Source organism: Atractosteus spatula (assembly GCF_055471065.1).
Source record: "Atractosteus spatula isolate fAtrSpa1 chromosome 10 unlocalized genomic scaffold, fAtrSpa1.hap1 SUPER_10_unloc_5, whole genome shotgun sequence".
NCBI lineage: Eukaryota > Metazoa > Chordata > Actinopteri > Semionotiformes > Lepisosteidae > Atractosteus > Atractosteus spatula.
Genome location: NW_028296625.1, coordinates 1,102,038 through 1,121,085, shown reverse-complemented (window position 1 = coordinate 1,121,085; position 19,048 = coordinate 1,102,038). Strand labels below are relative to the sequence as shown.

The 19,048-nt window shown below is 42.3% G+C and overlaps 2 non-coding genes across 2 annotated transcripts; both read left to right on the top strand.

The window, feature by feature from the left end:
- Positions 1–1,299: 1,299 nt before the first annotated feature.
- On the top strand, positions 1,300–1,371 carry trnaw-cca (transfer RNA tryptophan (anticodon CCA)). Its single transcript has one exon. It is a non-coding gene; the product is annotated as a tRNA-Trp (tRNA).
- A 9,253-nt stretch (positions 1,372–10,624) lies between these two features.
- On the top strand, positions 10,625–10,707 carry trnal-uaa (transfer RNA leucine (anticodon UAA)). Its single transcript has one exon. It is a non-coding gene; the product is annotated as a tRNA-Leu (tRNA).
- The last annotated feature ends 8,341 nt before the right edge of the window (positions 10,708–19,048 follow it).

Sequence of the window (19,048 nt, the reverse complement as noted above, 5' to 3'; positions counted from 1 at the left end):
TCCAATAGTGACCAACACCGCAACTCCCCAGACAACCATATTCACCCATGGAAAAGTATCTTTGAAGGGCTGGCGGGAGATATCATTTATGCTCCTGTTGCGTCCTCTGCTAAAATAGTTTAGAAATACATGCGGATTTGTTTGAGAATTTGACAAGCATTGTTACGTTAGCACTGTGAAGTTGGATGTTGATATTTTGATATATTTACCTTCATTTTAACATAAATGCTGTACAATCTATGCTGTACAATCAAACACAGGCATATTTTGAGTCTCGTGCTGATCGTCCTGTGGATCCAAAAGAAAATTTTAAAGCTGATACATTTTCGATTGTAATTTGCATCTAGCTACAACGTCCCTGGAAAAGAGATTTTATTAGTTGCGTGCAATCGGTATCTTTTACTTTACGTATGGTCGTGGAAATAGTTTTAAAAATGTTTTCTAAAGAAGATTGTATTGCCAGGACCTGCCTTTAGCGCTCAGTAGCGATTACGCTGTTGATATAGATGGAGAAGAAATGTCAGATGAATTGATGATCTAAGCTAAAATAGCCCTAACACGCCTCCTGTAACAGTGTTTGTATTCATAGCAAGAAATATTAGTTTTCAAACCCGAACGTTGCTTTTGCTTAAGTGTTATGTAACCATTAGCGGTTTCGGTAGCTTCTGAAGAGCGCACTTTTCCAAACTGAAGCCTATAAGAACATTATTCAAGATGCACCATGGCCCAGAATCGTGCATCGGGACAAGGATTAACATCAACTGAAAGTACTCCCAGATAAAAGATTTGATCGAAAAAAATTGAAAGAGTAGGCAAGTTTTAAAACAACGCCATGACATCTCGATTTCCAATCTCTTTCCTGGTTCAGGCCATGTCCAATGACATGAACAGTGGAATCATACCGAGGTTGTGAGTTCAAGCCTCACCTGGAGCAGCCTGGTTTTCTGTCTTGACAGGTAAACAGTGTTTTGTGTTATTTGCTAAATGGAGAGAGGATTCTGTGTTAATTGTGCTCCTCCTGGGAGAGGTCAAGATGAGAAGTTCACGAGGCTGGTGGTAAATATCCTGTCCAGGAATATCGTGGCTGTAGGGGGTCAGATCTATAGATGTAGTAAACACATCAGTGGAGACGGTGTGTCTGCTCTCTGTGAGAGAGCCGGGCGGAAAGAATAATCTGTGGTCTGGGAAGAAGAGACCCTCGTTGGAAGAGCGGTGCTCCTCACAGGAGAGAATGAAAAAAAACTTTTCCAGGGACGCTGATTGTTCTCTTTGGGGGAATTAAAAGCACTTGAAGCGAGTGACCTCGTGGCGCAACGGTAGCGCGTCTGACTCCAGATCAGAAGGTTGCGTGTTCAAATCACGTCGAGGTCAGTTGGTGATTTTGCAGGTGCTGCTGGTGCCGAACCCGGAACTTACACCACGCAGTCGGGTTTTATCTGTACACCGCATGGGTAATCTGAACGAAGTAACAGCGCAGTACGGAACACCCAGTCAGGAGCTTATGCAGCGAAGCATCTTGAACACGGCAAGAGAAAAAGCACAATGCACTTCCGCGAAACATCACGTCCGGCTTTAGAGACAGTAACATCAGAGAATGGAAGTTAACGACCTCCTTTTTGTTACAGGTTCCAGCAAACCTGAAAGTTAGGGAGTGTTTGGTCACTTTTGTATGAAAAAGTGTCTGAAGCCTGTAATAATAATTTGCTCTTTTTTAATTGTGGTTGAAATCCACTCCCATGTACCAAGACCTTACAGTATATTCATGTTTACTTAAATGACTAACGCTATTGGACATTAGTTGGTGTTTTTTTTGTAACGATTTGCTATTTCATGCAGGAAAGAAAGGAACCCAGACCCAACGTTTGCTTTCAGGTGCGGTTCATTTACATAACGGACATCTATTTCTGTGGAGCCTGATTTAAATCACACAACCCCGGTAGAAGTCGAATCGACAATCTAATAAACCGAAATCAGACGCCTTATCCATTAAACCACTAGCCTGTCACGTAAATGAATTGCACCATGGTGAGTTCAGCGCCGCTACTAGTAATACCCCACCCCCATCTTAAATATCTACGTGAGAAACGTGTTTTCTACATTTTTATCAGTTTTTAAAAATCATCACTTTCAAGCAGACAAAGCCTTTATGTGTCGCTCTGAATTTCTAATTGATTTAGAATTCCAAGAAAAAAGCGTTTTGTTCCACAACGGCGTGAAATGATCACGTCTTTCACTCTACTTCTCTCTTGTAGTAAAGCAGATCTTGCTAGGCGAGCATTTGCTCCGGTAAATTAGGTCACTTTTCATGTTAACTCACGTCTTCTAAACACAACATTTCCTGGTGCATGTTTTCTCCATGAAAAAAAGTCATTTTCCCTTACATGATTTCTCGCTTTGTTTCATCAAAGAGTGCAGAAAGAAGAAAGAAAGGAAAAGCGTCGTAAATGAACTCTGCAGCCCTTGGGAGATGTCAAGCGCATTGGACATGAAAAGTGCCCAATAAAGCCATTTCTCTTCGTTTCTCTTACAGTCGGGGCTCCTGTTGCGTGTAAAGGAGGCAGCTTGCTCAGCCAGCAGACTCAGTGCTTACTGAACGCAGATGGCTCAGAGCGGTGTGTCCAAGCGGCTGTAAAAGAGGAGAATTCTGCTGGCGCCGTAGCTTAGTTGCTTTAAGTACCTGTCTCGTTAACTGGAGAGCCTGGCTCCACATCCCAGCTGTGCCTTTCTTCCTGTCTTTTTGTGCAGAAAGTACCATTTTGGACAACCGCATAGGGCTTGATTTAGTTTAATGCATGAATGCATTTCCTTTCTGCAACAACTTGTTTTTCAAGAAATTCATACAGCTTGTGAAAAATGAAATTTAATTCTTGGCTATCAGAGCAGAAGGAATATTGCCGACTGGCAAGAAAATGCAAGCAATGTTTATTTTTTGACCGGAAAGGTGCGAATGGAGAAAACCCTCTCTCGTCAGTCTCTGTGGCGCAATCAGAAATGCACTTTCGGCTGTTAACTGAAAGGTTGGTGGTTCAAGTCCACCCAGGAACGATCTTCTTAATATTGTCAATGTTAACACTGTCTCTGCTAAAGCCGAAACCTTAACCCTCTTTATAAAGACCCGAACGTTGCTTTTGCATTAAGTGTAATGTAACCATTAGCGGTTTCGGTAGCTTCTGAAGAGCGCACTTTTCCAAACTGAAGCCCATAAGAACATTATTCAAGATGCACCATGGCCCAGAATCGTGCATCGGGACAAGGATTAACATCAATTGAAAGTACTCCAAAATAAAAGATTTGACCTAAAAATTAAAAGAGTAGGCAAGTTTTAAAACAACGAGATAACTTCTCGTTTTCCAATCTTTTTCCTGGTTCAGGCCATGTCAAATGACATGAGTAGTGGAGTCATACCGAGGTTGTGAGTTCAAGCCTCACCTGAAGCAGCCCGGTTTTTCTGTCTTGACAGGTAAACAGTGTTTTGTGTTATTTGCTAAATGGAGAGAGGACTCTGTGTTAATTGTGCTCCTCCTGGGAGAGGTCAAGATGAGAAGTTCACCAGGCTGGTGGTAAATATCCTGTCCAGGAATATCGTGGCTGTAGGGGGTCAGATCTATAGATGTAGTAAACACATCAGTGGAGACGGTGTGTCTGCTCTCTGTGAGAGAGCCGGGCGGAAAGAATAATCTGTGGTCTGGGAAGAAAAGACCCTCGTTGGAAGAGCGGCGCTCCTCACAGGAGAGAATGGAAAAATATCTTTTTCAGGGACGCTGATTTTTCTCTTTGGGGGAATTAAAAGCACATCTTGCGGGTGATTTCGTGGCGCAGCGGTAGTTCGTTTGACTCCAGATTAGAACCTTGGGTGTTCAAATCACGTTGAAATCAGCTGATGTGTTTGCAGGTTCTGCTGGTACCAAACCTGGAAATTACACCATGCAGTTCAGTTTTATCTGAACGAAATAACAGTAGTACACAACACCCAGTCAGGAGCTTATGCAGCGAATCATCTTGAACACGACAAGAGAAAAGCCACACTGCACATCCGCGAAACATCACATCCGACTTTAGAGACAGTAACATCTGAGAACTGAAGCTTCAGACCTCGTTTTTATTACAGGTTCAAGCATACCTGAAAGTTAGGGAGTGTTTGGTCACTTTTGCATAAAAAAGTGTCTGAAGCCTGTAATTATAATTTGTCCTTTTTTAATTGTGGTTGAAATCCACTCCCATGTACCAAGACCTACAGTATATTCATGTTTGACTAACGATATTGGACATTAGCTGGTGTTTTTTGTAACGATTTGCTATTTCATGCAGGAAAGAAAGGAACCCAGACCCAACGTTTTCTTTCAGGTGCGGTCTATTTAAATACTGAACATTTATTTCTGAGGAGCCTGATTTAAATCACACAACCCCGGTAGAAGTCGAATCGACAATCTTATAAACCGAAATCAGACGCGTTATCCATTAAACCACTAGCCCCTCACGTAACTGAATTGCGCTTTGGTGAGTTCAGCGCCGCTACTAGTACACCACCACATCTACAATTTGTGAGAAACGTGTTTTCTACATTTTTATCAGTTTTAAAAAAATCATCACTTTTAAACAGACAACGCGTTTATGTGTCGCTCTGAATTTCTAATTGATTTAGAATTCAAAGAAAATAGCGTTTTGTTCCACAACGGCGTGAAATTATCACGCCTTTCACTCTGTCTCTCTTGTAGTAAAGCAGATCTTGCTAGGTGAGCATTTCTTCCGGTAAATTAGGTCACTTTTCATGTTAACTCACTTCTTCTAAACACAACATTTCCTGGTGCACGTTTTCTCCATGAAAAAACACATTGTCCCTTACATGATTTCTCGTTTTTTTTTTCATCAAATAGTACAGAAAGAAGAAAGAAAGAAAGGAAAAGTGTCGTAAATGAACTCTGTCGCCCTTGGGAGATGTCAAGCGCATTGGACATGAAAAGTGCCCGATAAAAGCCATTTCTGTACGTTTCTCTTAGTGTCGGGGCTCCAATTGAATGTAAAGGAGGCAACATGCTCAGCCAGCCGACTCAGCGCTTACTGAACGCAGGTGTCTCAGAGCGGTGTGTCCAAGCGGCAGTAAAAGAGGAGAATTCTGCCGGCGCCGTGGCTTAGTTGGTTAAAGCACCTGTCTAATTAACGGGAAATCTTGGCTCCAAATCCCAGCAGTCCATCGCCTGTGTTGCACTGGACACCCTGTAGATCATCAAAAGCATATTGAGCTAAATGGGTAAAAGCCATTTCACATCCTTTCTTAACTTGCTCAGCGAGCAGGCTCACCGCACACCGAACAAAGATGTGACAGAGCGGTGTATCCAACTGGCTGTAAAAGAGCAGTGCTTTGCCAGCGTTCTGGCTTAGTTGGTTAAAACGCCTGTTTAGTAAACCGGTGATCTTGGGTTCAAATCCCCGCCCTGCTTTTCTTCCTGTCTTCTCGCACCGTTTATTGTTATAGACAACATGCTTCTGCATTATGTTTAAAAGAAGTGTTCATTTCGTTTTTGGCACAACTTATTTTTCAAGAAATCCACAAATTGCGAAAAATAAAGGGCTCATCTTTCTTATCAATGCAAAATAATTACTGCCAGCTGGAAAGAAAATGACAACGATTCGTTTTTACTTTAGCCAAAAATCTGTGAATGTAGAAAAAATACGACACGTGTCAGTTTCTATGCCACACTTAGTCAGGGTGTTCTTCAGTTAAACACAACGTTGGTAGATCAAACGCACCCAGAGACACACTTCGAATTAATCCGATCTAAACATTACCTTCTCTAAATGTGACTGAGTTTCTTTCCACGTCCTTAGCCATCTTGATGTTTGGAGAGATTTTCAACTTTGGACACAAGTCAAACTACAAGTAAATAGTTGAGTACCTAAGTCAATATCACCGGGAATGTGAATATAAATGTAAACATCAATATTTCTGCTGTCTCCTGAGAAACACAAGTATAGAGTCAAAACACAATAAATAATGCTAAAAAAATATTCAGTTAACACCCAGATGTGACAAAACACATTTAAGACTTACATCCCCTTTAAATATGTATTTCCTTAATATCAGTTCTCTTCCCTCCCCAGGATACCTGCAAATTCACTATCGCATATTAAAAGCTGTGTGTAAGTCTTACATGTGTTCTGTCACATCTGGGTGTTAAATAAATAGATGTGTTGTGTTATTTAATATGATTTGACTCCAAGATTGTGTTTCTCGGGAGACAGCAGAAATATTGGGGATTTGCGGCTACAGAAAATAATGTGAACTTTACAGGCAAAAGTAAGGTTACATTAAAGAAACAAAAACGTATCGTCACCCTTTTAAACGTGATTTTTTAAGACATTTGTTCGGAATAGTATATCTTCTCGTGTCTGTGGCTGTTATCCTACAATAACGGTGGTGAAATAGCAGGAATGGGCGGAAAGAATCGGAGATTGAACAGAAGACTCATCCAGTCGATAGTAAGGTTGTGTAGGACCGCATACACTACGATGTCAGTGTTGAGTAGTGTGGTTTAAAAGCTTTTTCACTAACCAGTAAGGAGTCGAAACCTACAGTCTTCTGATCCGTAATCAGACACGTTATCCATTGTGCCACTGGCGTTTGCATCGCATTCCCATACAGCACCACATTGAGTTCAGAGCAGCTAGTAATACTGTACATCGCCACGGTCAACATTTTCTCAATTAGATTCATGTGTTTTGTACGTGTGTCTAATTACTCCGTCTTTCATTATGTCTGGTTTAAAATAATGTATCTTTAAAACAGACAAAGGGTTTATGTGTCTCCCTGAAATTCACACACGAAGAATAAAAGATATCGCGTTTAAAAAGAATACAAAGATGCCGGCGATAGAAAACGGAGAGTCTTAAGTGCGCGCTATCACTGAACTAAACTCCCGATCGGTAACTTGTCGGCGGGTTTTTAATTGTGTTAGGAAGCGCAAACAGTCAACAGTGTACATTTTAAAGGTCTAAGCAAAACAATCAGACTTGAGGATTATTCAGAACAGGAGCCTCTACTTCTTTGTATACTGAGGTTTCGGGTGAACATCAAAGTGAAAGACAAATTCGCAATTTTCACTTTTTGATTAAGGAACAAGAAAACACCATCATTTGAACTGGATTCAAACTAGGGACATAAGAAATGCCTGCTGTTTTTGTCTACAGTCTTAAGAGCTAGCAACTGAGCTATCGAGAGGTCGGAAAGTAAATGTTTTGTCACACGCGTAGCCCAATGCAGTGTAGTGTTCCTCTTTATTTAAATCCCAGTTCGATATCAAAATACTCACTCCCATAGTCTCGTTTAGTAGAAGAAATGGACCAGGCTTCTACTCTATAAACGTCCAGAGTTCTTATAAAACATTTGAAGGGACATCAGTGCAGGCAGAAATTGACTCTTTTTCTAGTGGGATCAGGATCACATAAAACCTTTCTTTTGAATTGAGAAGAGGATCATGGTGACACTCAAAACATACTTGCCTTTGCTTCTTTCGAGGACGAATGGATTATTGAACTGCAAACATTGGAACATCGGATCAAATCTCTCCACTACTGCAGTTGCTTCTTTGAGAGTTTCTATAAATATTTCAACTGAACGTCAATTTCAATCTTACGGATTTTGGTTTTCTTTTGATCGAAATTGTATTAAAATCCGAGCCTCTTTCACAGTTGTATAATACTTTCCCCTGCATCCTCAGATAAAAATTCTAAATACCACAAAGTTACAATATATGGAATAGCATTTATTTTTAAATGTATTTTAAAATTTGCATTTATTTAGAGCTACATTTAGTGCTAGGTAAAGATAACATTGCTAATATTGATGGAGTACAAATGGAAGATGGATTTATGAGCTAAAAGTCCTAAAATGCCTCTTGTAACAACTAAGGACTCGTAGCAAGATTTTTTTTCAAATCCAAACTTTGCTATTGCATTGCGTATTATGTAAACACGACCAGTTCCGGTTTCTGGTGCATGCATTTTTTTCAAACTGAAATTCACAAGAATATTTTTCAAGATGCGCCATGTCCCAAAACCGTTTATCAGGACTACTATTAATATCAGGTGAAAGCAGTACAAAACATAAATTTAGCCGAAATATTAAGAGACTATTGTCTGTCAGCTACTAAGCCATGTTCTCCAACGCTAGAAATATTGCTGCTCTCCTAAAGTAGCAAAAGACCGCCAACCCAACTTAGAAACAGAACACAAAGGCTCAAACCGACGGGAGTTGGATTCGAGCCCACGCGTGCAGAGCCCAATAGATTAGCATTGCAAATTCGTGCCAAAACTATTGAAATACATCAGAATCGTACCTGTACGTGGCTGGACTTCTTTGGATTTTAGGAAATTTATTTCAGCGTGTTTATTTTTTCTGCCTGTGATCTCGGAAAGAAAGACCCACTACCTGTTCACCGAAATATTCCGGGAGTTTGCTGTGGTTTAAGAGGAGTGTATGAAGGTAATAAAGGAGGGAGGACACGTGAATTGTATAGCTGCTGAACCCGGACACACACCGTCTCGAGCTACTGTTGGAGATTTACAGTTCAGAAAACTGCTGTCTCGAGCAGAAACTGATCTTCCTGCTTTAGTCAAGGTTATTGGAATCGGAGGTTACCGTGAGGTATAGCGCTTATATCTCTCTTCTCTGGCTAAACGGACAAGTTTAAGTTTACAACTGTAAAGTATAGAAATAGACAAAAAAAAGCTAAAATACTTCAGTAAGGCCGAGTAGATAGGAAAGTTTAATAAAATGTTCTGTAAAATCAATTTCCCTCGATTTCCGAACTCTCTGTTCGAGCTCTGATATAATCTCTCTGCTCCTGCCGCTGTCACTGGGAGAGTGACTGCATTCCGTAGGGCTACAGGTTGATTTCACAATGCCACATTTAAAGGATAAACCGCAAGGAAAACAGATATGTTTTAATAAATCTTCTTCTGGCTTTATATTTCGGTCTTTCACATTTATATACATACTTTGCAGTAAATCTTTACTCGATTACAGGCAGCCCGAACGTAAGGGAGAATCGAAGCCTATTTGACTTTCTGCTAATCACATTGAAGTGTTCACGAAGCATTTCCCTGCCCATTATGTGCCCGCAAACCGGTTTATCCGTTTTCCTCTTCCTGTCATTGTCAGCGAGAGCAACAAGACGGGAAAATGCAGGACAGAGAGAAGGTATTATTTGTCAGGAGTGGGATTTGAACCGACACCTCTATTCAGAGACCAGAACACCCAAGCAATGGAAAGAAAGGAGCCAGTGAGTCTGGCGCCTTAGACCGCTCGGCCATCCTGACGAACTACAATTCGACATCTTAAAAGCACCAGTAGTTCACTAAACTGAGAAATGCTTTGCTGGATAAACGTAAAATTGCCTGTTGTAGCCTAAACGGACCGGGAAATTAAATATTCGGATCGATTCAGAGTGTGCTTTACAGCCTTCTTGTAATATTTTGATCTGCTAGGGCGCAGTCGTTTTTACAATCTGGATTATTTCAAAAAGACCGACATCAGAGTAATACAGCTTTCACGTTTGGGAACAGACCTTGTATTGTACATTTCTTATAGGTTTATTTTCCTGATTGCAACATACTGTAACATACAGCTGCATAAATCTCTATTACACGTCATTTATGAAGGCGTTTCAAATGGCAGCCACTGCAGGATTAACGCTTTTGGAGCATGTATTATATTGTAAATAATCTTATTTAAATAAGTTTAAATTCGCATACTGTTTTTCAGACAGCGCAAACTGTCTGAACTGTCTGAACTGTCTGACCTCCTACAACTTTCTGTGCCGCTGTCTAGATCTTAAAACAGCTGCAGCCAGAGTAGCCGTAATGGCAACACAGTGCTTTGAGTTCGGCTTTTCTTATTTCTTCTGCAGAACCACCGGCATCGGAATATACTGATCCGCATAAGAAGCGCTTTCGGTTTCTGATCGTTTTTATTGAGCGCTGCTCTAACTTTACATTTGCTCGTAAAAGTTTTTCCCATGAAAAAAGTCATTTCCCTCATTACATGATTTCACTTTTTTTCTTTTCAACCAGTAGAAAGAAATAAAATATAATTCCATATAAGAGACACAGGTTGGATGGTTGGTGGTCTAAGGCATTGCGTTTAGGTTGCAGCTTTTCCTGGAGACCTTTGTTTAAATCCCACTTCTGACAAAGTAGAAACGATAAAATCCCTAAGTAGAAAGCATCTCGCATTTCACGTGTTTAATGTTAATTGTCTCAGCGGTTGCCTCGGTTAATGATGGATCTTCTCTCTTGCAGGGTGACGGCAAACTTCTTCAGAGAGGGGATCTCCCACGCACGGCTTTTCTTCATCAAAAGCGGAGACAAAAGAAACAGACTTCAAACTGAAATTAATTACTTCTTGATCGTTTATGACCGTCTTTAAAAAGCTGAGAGAAGGCGAAAACGTCTTTCGAAATGAGGAAATGTCTGCTGACAGTAAACACAGCTCCTCTTTAGTACAGTGCTAAGTACCCGTTTGTTGCGCGGCAGAACGGGGTACGTTTCTGTGACAGGGCCCTGGTTTATTTTTTTAAATAGTTGAATCATATTGAAATGTTAAACAACGGAGAAAAAGTCGCTGTTGATCAGGATGGCCGAATGGTTAAGGCGTTGGGTTTAAAATCCAATGGACAAATGTCCACGTGGGTTCAAACCCCACTTCTGGTAGAGTCTTGTAAATATTTTGAAGTGAGAGATAACTTTTGAGACTTACACTCTATTTAAATGTCATTTTACTTAATTTCAGTTCTCTTCACTCCCTGGGATAACTGAACTCACAATCGCATACTGAAGGCTTTACATGCATTACCTGTGATACAGCTTCTAATAAAGACGGAATGAAACTGTATTAATAATAATTCAGGTGGGTAGCTGCGTCAGCATGCGTAGGCTGCAAAGGAACAAGTAAGAGGTTTATTCCATGCTGAAAAAAAGAAGAAAGAGAACACAACGTTTCGGCCGTGGAGCCTTCTTCAGGTGTCACCTGAAGAAGGCTCCACGGCCGAAACGTTGTGTTCTCTTTCTTCTTTTTTTCAGCATGGAATAAACCTCTTACTTGTATTAATAATAAATGACATTGTTTTAAATAAACGTGTATCGATAAACTTCATAATTAATAAAAGTGGTGTGACAGGAAAGCAAATTAAATATTACAATGATATTCCAAGCAACTGATGCGTAAATTCATTATGTCGTGACAGTTTTATTCCCACTATAAAGGGTAATATTCTAATGTGATCCAGTGTTCCGCTTAGTCTGCTTCTGAATTTCTTCATTTCAGTCAGTCCTCTATTTCAGTAACCTCTGGAGGGCTCAGGATTGGGCTCCTTGAAGTTAAGAACAGGTTAATTAAGGAGCTGCGGGCTGAGTTCGTTGTAGTCTTAAATTCAAGAATTCTTCGATTTTAAGAAAAAAGACAGGTATGTTTTGTGTCTCATGGGGATCCTCTTCTCGATCCAAATGAAAGGTTTAATATGATCCCTCTAGAAAAAAATAAGTCAATTTCCGCCTGGAGTGATCGATGCCCCATCAAACATTTCGTAATAGTCCTGGACGTTTATACAGTAGAATCCTGGTTCGTGTCTTAAATTCAAGGTAAACAAGACTAAGGAAACGAGTTGGAAACTTGATGTTAAACTGGGATTTAAATCACCCGGAACATGACACTACATTGGGCAGTATGCGTGAAGAAACGACTTCTCTCATTCATTCGATAGCTCAGTTAATAGAGCGGAGGACTGTTGTGAAAACAGCGTTGAATCCTTAGGTTACTGGTTTGACTCCGGCTTGTAGGAAGGTGTCTTTTGTGTACTTTAATCAAAGACAATAAATAATTTTCACTCAGACGTTGATCAGAAGCTCAATAAACGACGAAGCAGAGGCTCCTGTTCTGAATTCCCCTCACGTCTGATGGTCTTGTTCTGACCGAGATCAATCTAAAGTGGTACAAGGGATTTTAACAAATCTGTTCTTTGAATTCAGGGCCTGCTCTGTCTGCTTTGTAATTCAAAAATAGATGCAAATGTCAAGTTTTTTGTAGATAAAAAGTATTTTCAAAAGTTAGGTACTTAATTGACTTTATGATTTGGTTTTGATTTTGAATCGTTATATTATTAAGTTTGTGCTTTCTCTGTTTTTATCGTATTGTGAACTTATTTTTTAAACAAATGCTTGCAAAGGCAAACAGGACACACAGTACAAGCTACTGTGCACTTTTGGGAGTATAACAGGTTCGATATAAAATCGCAAAAATGTAAAAGGGGAAAATACCCCAGACTGCGTGTGAAGCCCTCCTTGAGGTAGGCTGTTGTTCTTTTGTTAGATAAATACGACGTACTGCGCACAAAATGCTGCATAAAACAACCTGATATTTTAATAATTATTATTTTATAATTTGATAAGCGTGAAGCCCCGGATTCAGTTCCCGTTATCTTCAGTCCTGATTTTTTTTAAACATGAGATCTTCCCTTCCTCTAGTTGAAGTCACACGATGAGAGCGAGTGTTTTTTCACGTTGCGATCCAAACAGTCTGACAGTGACCAAACCAGAACGGATTCTGCTGGGAGCCGAACTGAGCTCATTCTCACTCCCTGTGCTGAAAATGGAATTAGTTCTTCCACGAGCACCGTCTACAGCTGCTGGACAGTGCTCTGCGTTCTACTGCTCCGGCAATGCTTTTGACGAAAGACAGCTCACATGTGCGCTTTTAACCTTCTCGCAGCTACAGGCGAGACTGAAGCTGGCGATATGAAGACCCGCTGGTACACCTTATCTAATTTTCACAATCGCGATAGACTTCTTAAAAAAAGTAGCTATAGCCCTGAAAAAAAGCATTACCTTTATCAGTTTTTACATGAATCGATTTTGACTCAAAATCGATTTTTTGATAGGTTCAATGTATATTTAAATTGAAATATAGCGTGCATACCTCATCAACCAACGGGCAGAGCAATATTTTACGTTGCCTTCCAGAGCTTCCAACATGTGGTGGATTTGTATGGTACCACTACAGCACTGGCGCAGGTGCAAAATCTACTTTCACACGACTATTTCAGTGTCTCTCACACATGATCCGGAGCGCAGGAGCCTATATCGCAGAGTTCAAATGTTATTGATTGGTGATCGTTCAGCGGGGGTCCGGACGTGTATAAGCGTATAGATGAAAACTTTAATGTATTGTTCGGTTTCAATCAAAATGCTTTACTACTACAAGAGAGAAGTATAGTAAGAAGGATGGAACAAAATGTATGATTTATTGGAAGAAAATTGTTTTTATTTGCATTCAAAATGAAGCAGAATTTTAGCGCAAACCCTTTGTCTTCATATTTTTAAACAGACATAAGTGTAGAAAACGTGTTTTTTTTTACTTAGAAATTTTGGACTGGGGGCAATGTATTAGTAATAGTAATTAGTAATAGTGTCGCTGAGCTTACTATGGTGCAATGGAGTAATAAGACCAGCGCCAGTGATGTAATACCTTTTCACCAAGAGATCGTAGGTTCAACTCCTGCCTGGTTCGGATTGCGTTATAACGGTTTACCTTCCTTTATATTGTAACGCCCTCGCCTGGTGGTGAGGAGGAAGCGCCCCTAGGCGCTCGTAGTACCGCGGGGCATGCTGGGAGTGGTAGCCGGGGAGAGTCTGAGGGTCAGCACGATGACCAGCGGCTGACCCTACCTGTGTAAATAATGTCCTAGTAATTCTAGTGCCCTGTGTAGTCCTGTAAAAGTGTAGTGTGTTGTTAGGTAATTACCACCCTAAAAATGTGTACGTGTTCCGTCAGTCTCCTCCTGTGTGTGTAGAGCCTGTGTTTGGTTTCGTGTGGTTTCAAACAAATAAAGCTAATGCTTGTTTGCTGATACCTTAATCAGCCTGTAGGTGGAGTTGTTGGATTGTTTTCTTGTTTTGTGGAAGCAGTGTTTGTTTTGCAGTTTACGAAATGGCAACTTTTGGATCCCGCAAGAATGCTGTGCGTTTTGAGCTTTTGGATGACTTCTTCATGGATCGTATGCAGTTCAGCAGAAAAGTGTTGCAGAAGGAACTTGGCTTTGAACCTCGGCACTTGGATTTCATCTTTGCTCTCCCAGGTCAGAAAGCATTTGAGGTTGTATTTGCTACCTATCCTCTGTTTGAACAATGTGTGGATGTGTTTGAGGCAAAAAGAGGGAAAGTTCCTTATCTTGAGAAGATCAACTTGCAGCCTTTGACACAGAGAGAGAGGAAAACCGTGCATGTTGTTATGTTCTCGGAACTGGCAAAGACGGAGGACATTCACACCTGGCTTAACCAGTATTGCACCGTCCACCATGGAACTGAGGTTAGAGATGTTGACGGTATAAAAACAGGAGCAAGGAAATTCGAGGTTCGCTTGCTACCGGACAATGTAAATGGAGGCTTAAGGCACCTGCCCTCTACAATCCGGCTGGGCGCCTGCAATGGCTATGTTTTTTATGTGGGACAACCAAAGGTGTGTCGGCGCTGTGGTGCAGTGGGACACCTGGCATCGTCCTGCACTGTGAAATGCTGCAAGACCTGTGGCAAACAGGGACATTTAGCCTCTGACTGTTCAATGCTGCCAAAGTGCAATTTATGTGGCTCGGAAGGACACGTTTTTAAGAACTGCCCTCACGCCTACGCCAATAAACTCAAAATGAGAAAGGATGAGGCAGTGCTTGTTTCAGCCAAACCGGCCCGAAAAGCCAAAGCAAACAACAAGTCAAACAAAGAACCCTTGTTGGACAAAGACTCTCAGCCTCCAGCCAGGATCAGTCCTGCTGTGGCTCCGGGGCCAGTGGAAGAGAGATCCACTACGCCCCCACAACCGCAGACTGCACCAGACAAGCACGAGGGTTTGAAAACCCCCGAGAACAGCGAGGACCCCTCCCCCACTCCTGCTCCTCAGAACGAGGGCCAGTGTGGGGCCCCCTGGTGGAGCGGGTCCAGCGAGGATACCCAGGATTCAGCGGAGCTGCTTTTCTCAGACTCTGCAAGTGCTACAGATGCCCTCCTCTCCTCCATCCAGTCCATCACGGAGGATCTGCAGCAGCTGGTGGGTGAGGGGGAAGAGGAGACTGGTGCATCGGCTGCACCCCTTTCCCCTCAGTGCTCCCAGGAGCTGGACGTGAGGAAAAGGAAAAATGACTCTGTTTTCTCCCCGAGCGAGGAGGAAGGAGAGCATGGTGATGGGAACAGCTGGAACCCCTCCACCCCTCCCTCTACCCCCTTCCTTGAAATGGACTCCGTGAACGCTTTTACTGCTGCCACCCTGATGAAGGCTCATTCAGAGGATGGCTGGCAGGAAATTGGTAAGAAGAAAAAGAAAAAGAAGAAGGTAACAGGTGAGACAGAAGAGAAATGTGTTTTGTAAAGACTGGTTCCACTTTCTTACGTAATACGGCTCTAAACATAATTTCTCTTAACACCAGAGGTATCAATGACAGAGTTAAATGCCAGTCTGTCTTTGATTACCTCCAGCAGAGAGAGGGAGATGTGTTGATGTTGCAGGTGTGTCCTTTAGCCTATCAAGAGAGGTATAAAAGCTTTGAAGATAGGTGGGATAAAGGGCCTTCTGTTTGGTCAGGGGACAATAACAACAGAGCCTCTGGCGTGGCCATTCTTTTCAAAGGATGGGCATTCATATTGAAAAGTATTCAGAGGGTCATAGATGGCAGGTTGCTTTGTGTGGCTGTCGAATGGGGGACCGTTAACCTGCGTCTAATCAATGTGTATTGTCCTACTGACGTGGGAGGAAGGGTGGAGCTACTCAAGGCACTCTTTCCCCTATTGTTATGTAGCACAGATGTGATAGTGGGAGGGGATTTTAATTGTATCTTAGAGCACACAGACAGGCAGTCTAGCTCTCCGATAAAATTGGATTCCAGCTCACTGGCCCTGCAAAACTTAGTTCAAGACTTTAAACTCTCAGACACATATAGATGTATATATCCCACAACAGCAGGATATACATGGTCAGGGAGGAATAGCAGCCCTAGAATTGACTATTGCTTTGTCTCAGAGAGAGTGAAAGTTGTTGGGGTCACTCTTCAGCCTGTCTTCTTCTCAGATCATCAGGCTTTAGGGTGTAGAGTGGAACTCCAGGGTGGGACTGTCTTTGGCCCAGGCCTCTGGAAACTCAACACAAAGCTGCTAGAGAACGAGGGGGTAGTATCCCACTACAAGGAGAAACTATCACAGTGGCTGTCCTTGCAGTGTCTGTACAGGTCAGTAGGAAAGTGGTGGGAGGAGGTGAAGGTGAGGACGAGGGCCTTTTTTATGGTGAGGGAAGGAAGGCTGCTGCCAGATGGAGAGGAGTGCTAGCCAGGAAAATAGCCAGCTACAGGTTGGCTATTTATCAGTCTTATTGCCTGGAGGTAGAAGCTGTTCTGTAGTCTGTTGGACTTGGACCGAATGCTTTGGTACACTTTACCGGACGGTAGGAGGGAAAATAGTTTGTGAGTTGGATGACTGGAGTCCTTGATAATGGACCTGGCCTTCTTCAGACATCTAGCTGAGTAGATCTCCGGGATGCTTGGTAGCTCAGAGCTGGTGATAAGCTGCGCTGACTTCACCACCCACTGCAATACTTTGCGATCCTGGGCGGAACAGTTCCCATACCAGGCACTGATGCAACCAGTCAGGATGCTCTCAATAGTGCACCTGTAGAAGTTGGCCTGGATATGTGATGGCATGCCGAACTTCTTTAGCCTGCGGAGAAAGAACAGGCGCTGCCGTGCTGTCTTGACCACAGTGTTGGTGTGGTGGGTCCAGGTTAAATCCTCTGAGATGTTAACTCCCAGGAACTTAAAGGTGCTGACCCTCTCCACTGCAGTCCCATTGATGTAAATAGGTGTGTGGGCTCCTCCCTGATGTTTCCTATAGTCCACAATCATCTCCTTAGTCTTACTGATGTTCACAGAGAGGTTATTCTCCTGGCAACATACTGCCAGGGTTTCAACCTCCTCCCTGTATGCAGACTCCTCACCATCTGAGATCAGGCCAATGACTGTTGTATCGTCCGCAAACTTGATGATGGAGTTTGAGTTATGCCTGGCGACACAATCATGGGTAAATAAGGAGTACCTTCACCACCTGCGGACGTTCCGTCAAGAAGTCCAGGATCCAATTACAGAGGGAGGTGTTCAGTCCCAGGTCCTGGAGCTTGATGACGAGCTTTGAGGGCACTATGGTATTGAATGCTGAGCTGAAATCAACAAACAGCATTCTCACATATGTTCCTTTCTTATCCAGGTGTGAGAGGGCAGTATGGAGGGCAGTGGCAATAGCATTTTCTGTTGACCTGTTCTGGCAGTATGCAAATTGCAGTGAGTCTAGGGTGTCAGGCAGTGAGGAGGTGATGTATGCTTTGACCAACCGCTCGAAGCACTTCATGATAACTGATGTGAGTGCAACAGGGCGGTAGTCATTTAGGCAGCTGACTCTGGATTTTTTAGGAACAGGGACAATGGTGGTTTTCTTAAAGCAGGAAAGAACTATAGACTGAGCTAGAGAGAGATTAAAAATGTCTGAGAAGACATCTGCCAGCTGATCTGCACATGCCTTCAGAACGCGGCCAGGGATGGCATCAGGGACAGGAGCCTTGCGTGGATTGGTCTTTTTAAGAAACTTTACAAACATCCGCTCTGGATACAATCAGTGGGTTTCCGTTTTGGATTTCTGGAATCTTCCTGACTGGATCTGCGTTGCTGACCTCAAACCGAGCATAGAATGAATTTAGCTCATCAGGAAGAGAGGCAGACTGTTGTGCGATATACAGTGGTGTGAAAAAGTGTTTGCCCCCTTCCTGATTTCTTATTTTTTTGCATGTTTGTCACACTGAAATGTTTCAGATCATCAAACAAATTGAAATATTAGACAAAGATAACACAAGTAAACACAAAATGCAGTTTTTAAATGAAGGTTTTTATTATTAAGGGGAAAAAAATCCAAACCTACATGGCCCTGTGTGAAAAAGTGATTGCCCCCCCTGTTAAAACATAAATCAACTGTGGTTTATCACATCTTTGGAAAGCTGAGTTCAATTTCTCTAGCCACACCCAGGCCTGATTACTGCCACACCTGTTCTCAATCAAGAAATCACTTAAATAGGACCTGCCTGACAAAGTGAAGTAGACAAAAGATCCTCAAAAGCTAGACATCATGCTGCGACCCAAAGAAATTCAGGAACGAATGAGAAACAGAGTAATTGAGATTTATCAGTCTGGAAAAAGTTATAAAGCCATTTCAAAAGCTTTGGGACTTCAGCGAACCACAGTGAGAGCCATTATCCACAAAACATGGAACAGTGGTGAACCTTCCTAGGAGTGGCCAGCCGACCAAAATTACCCCAGGAGCGCAGCGACGACTCATCCAAGAGGTCACAAAAAACCCCACAACAACATCCAAAGAACTGCAGGCTCCACTTGCCTCAGTTAAGGTCAGTGTTCATGACTCCACCATAAGAAAGAGACTGGGCAAAAATGGCCTGCATGGCAGAGTTCCAAGACAAAAACCACTGCTGAGCAAAAAGAACATAAAGGCTCATCTCAGTTTTGCCAGAAAACATCTTGATGATCCCCAAGACTTTTGGGAAAATACTCTGTGGACTGACGAGACAAAAGTTGAACTTTTGGAAGGTGTGTGTCCCATTACATCTGGTGTAAAAGTAACACAGCATTTTAGAAAAGGAACATCATACCAACAGTAAAATATGGTGGTGGTAGTGTGATGGTCTGGGGCTGTTTTGCTGCTTCAGGACCTGGAAGACTTGCTGTGGTAAATGGAACCATGAATTCTGCTGTCTACCAAAAAATCCTGAAGGAGAATGTCCGGCCATCTGTTCGTGACCTCAAGCTGAAGCGCACTTGGGTTCTGCAGCAGGACAATGATCCAAAACACACCAGCAAGTCCACCTCTGAATGGCTTAAGAAAAACAAAATGAAGACTTTGGAGTGGCCTAGTCAAAGTACTGACCTGAATCCGATTGAGATGTTGTGGCATGGCCTTAAAAAAG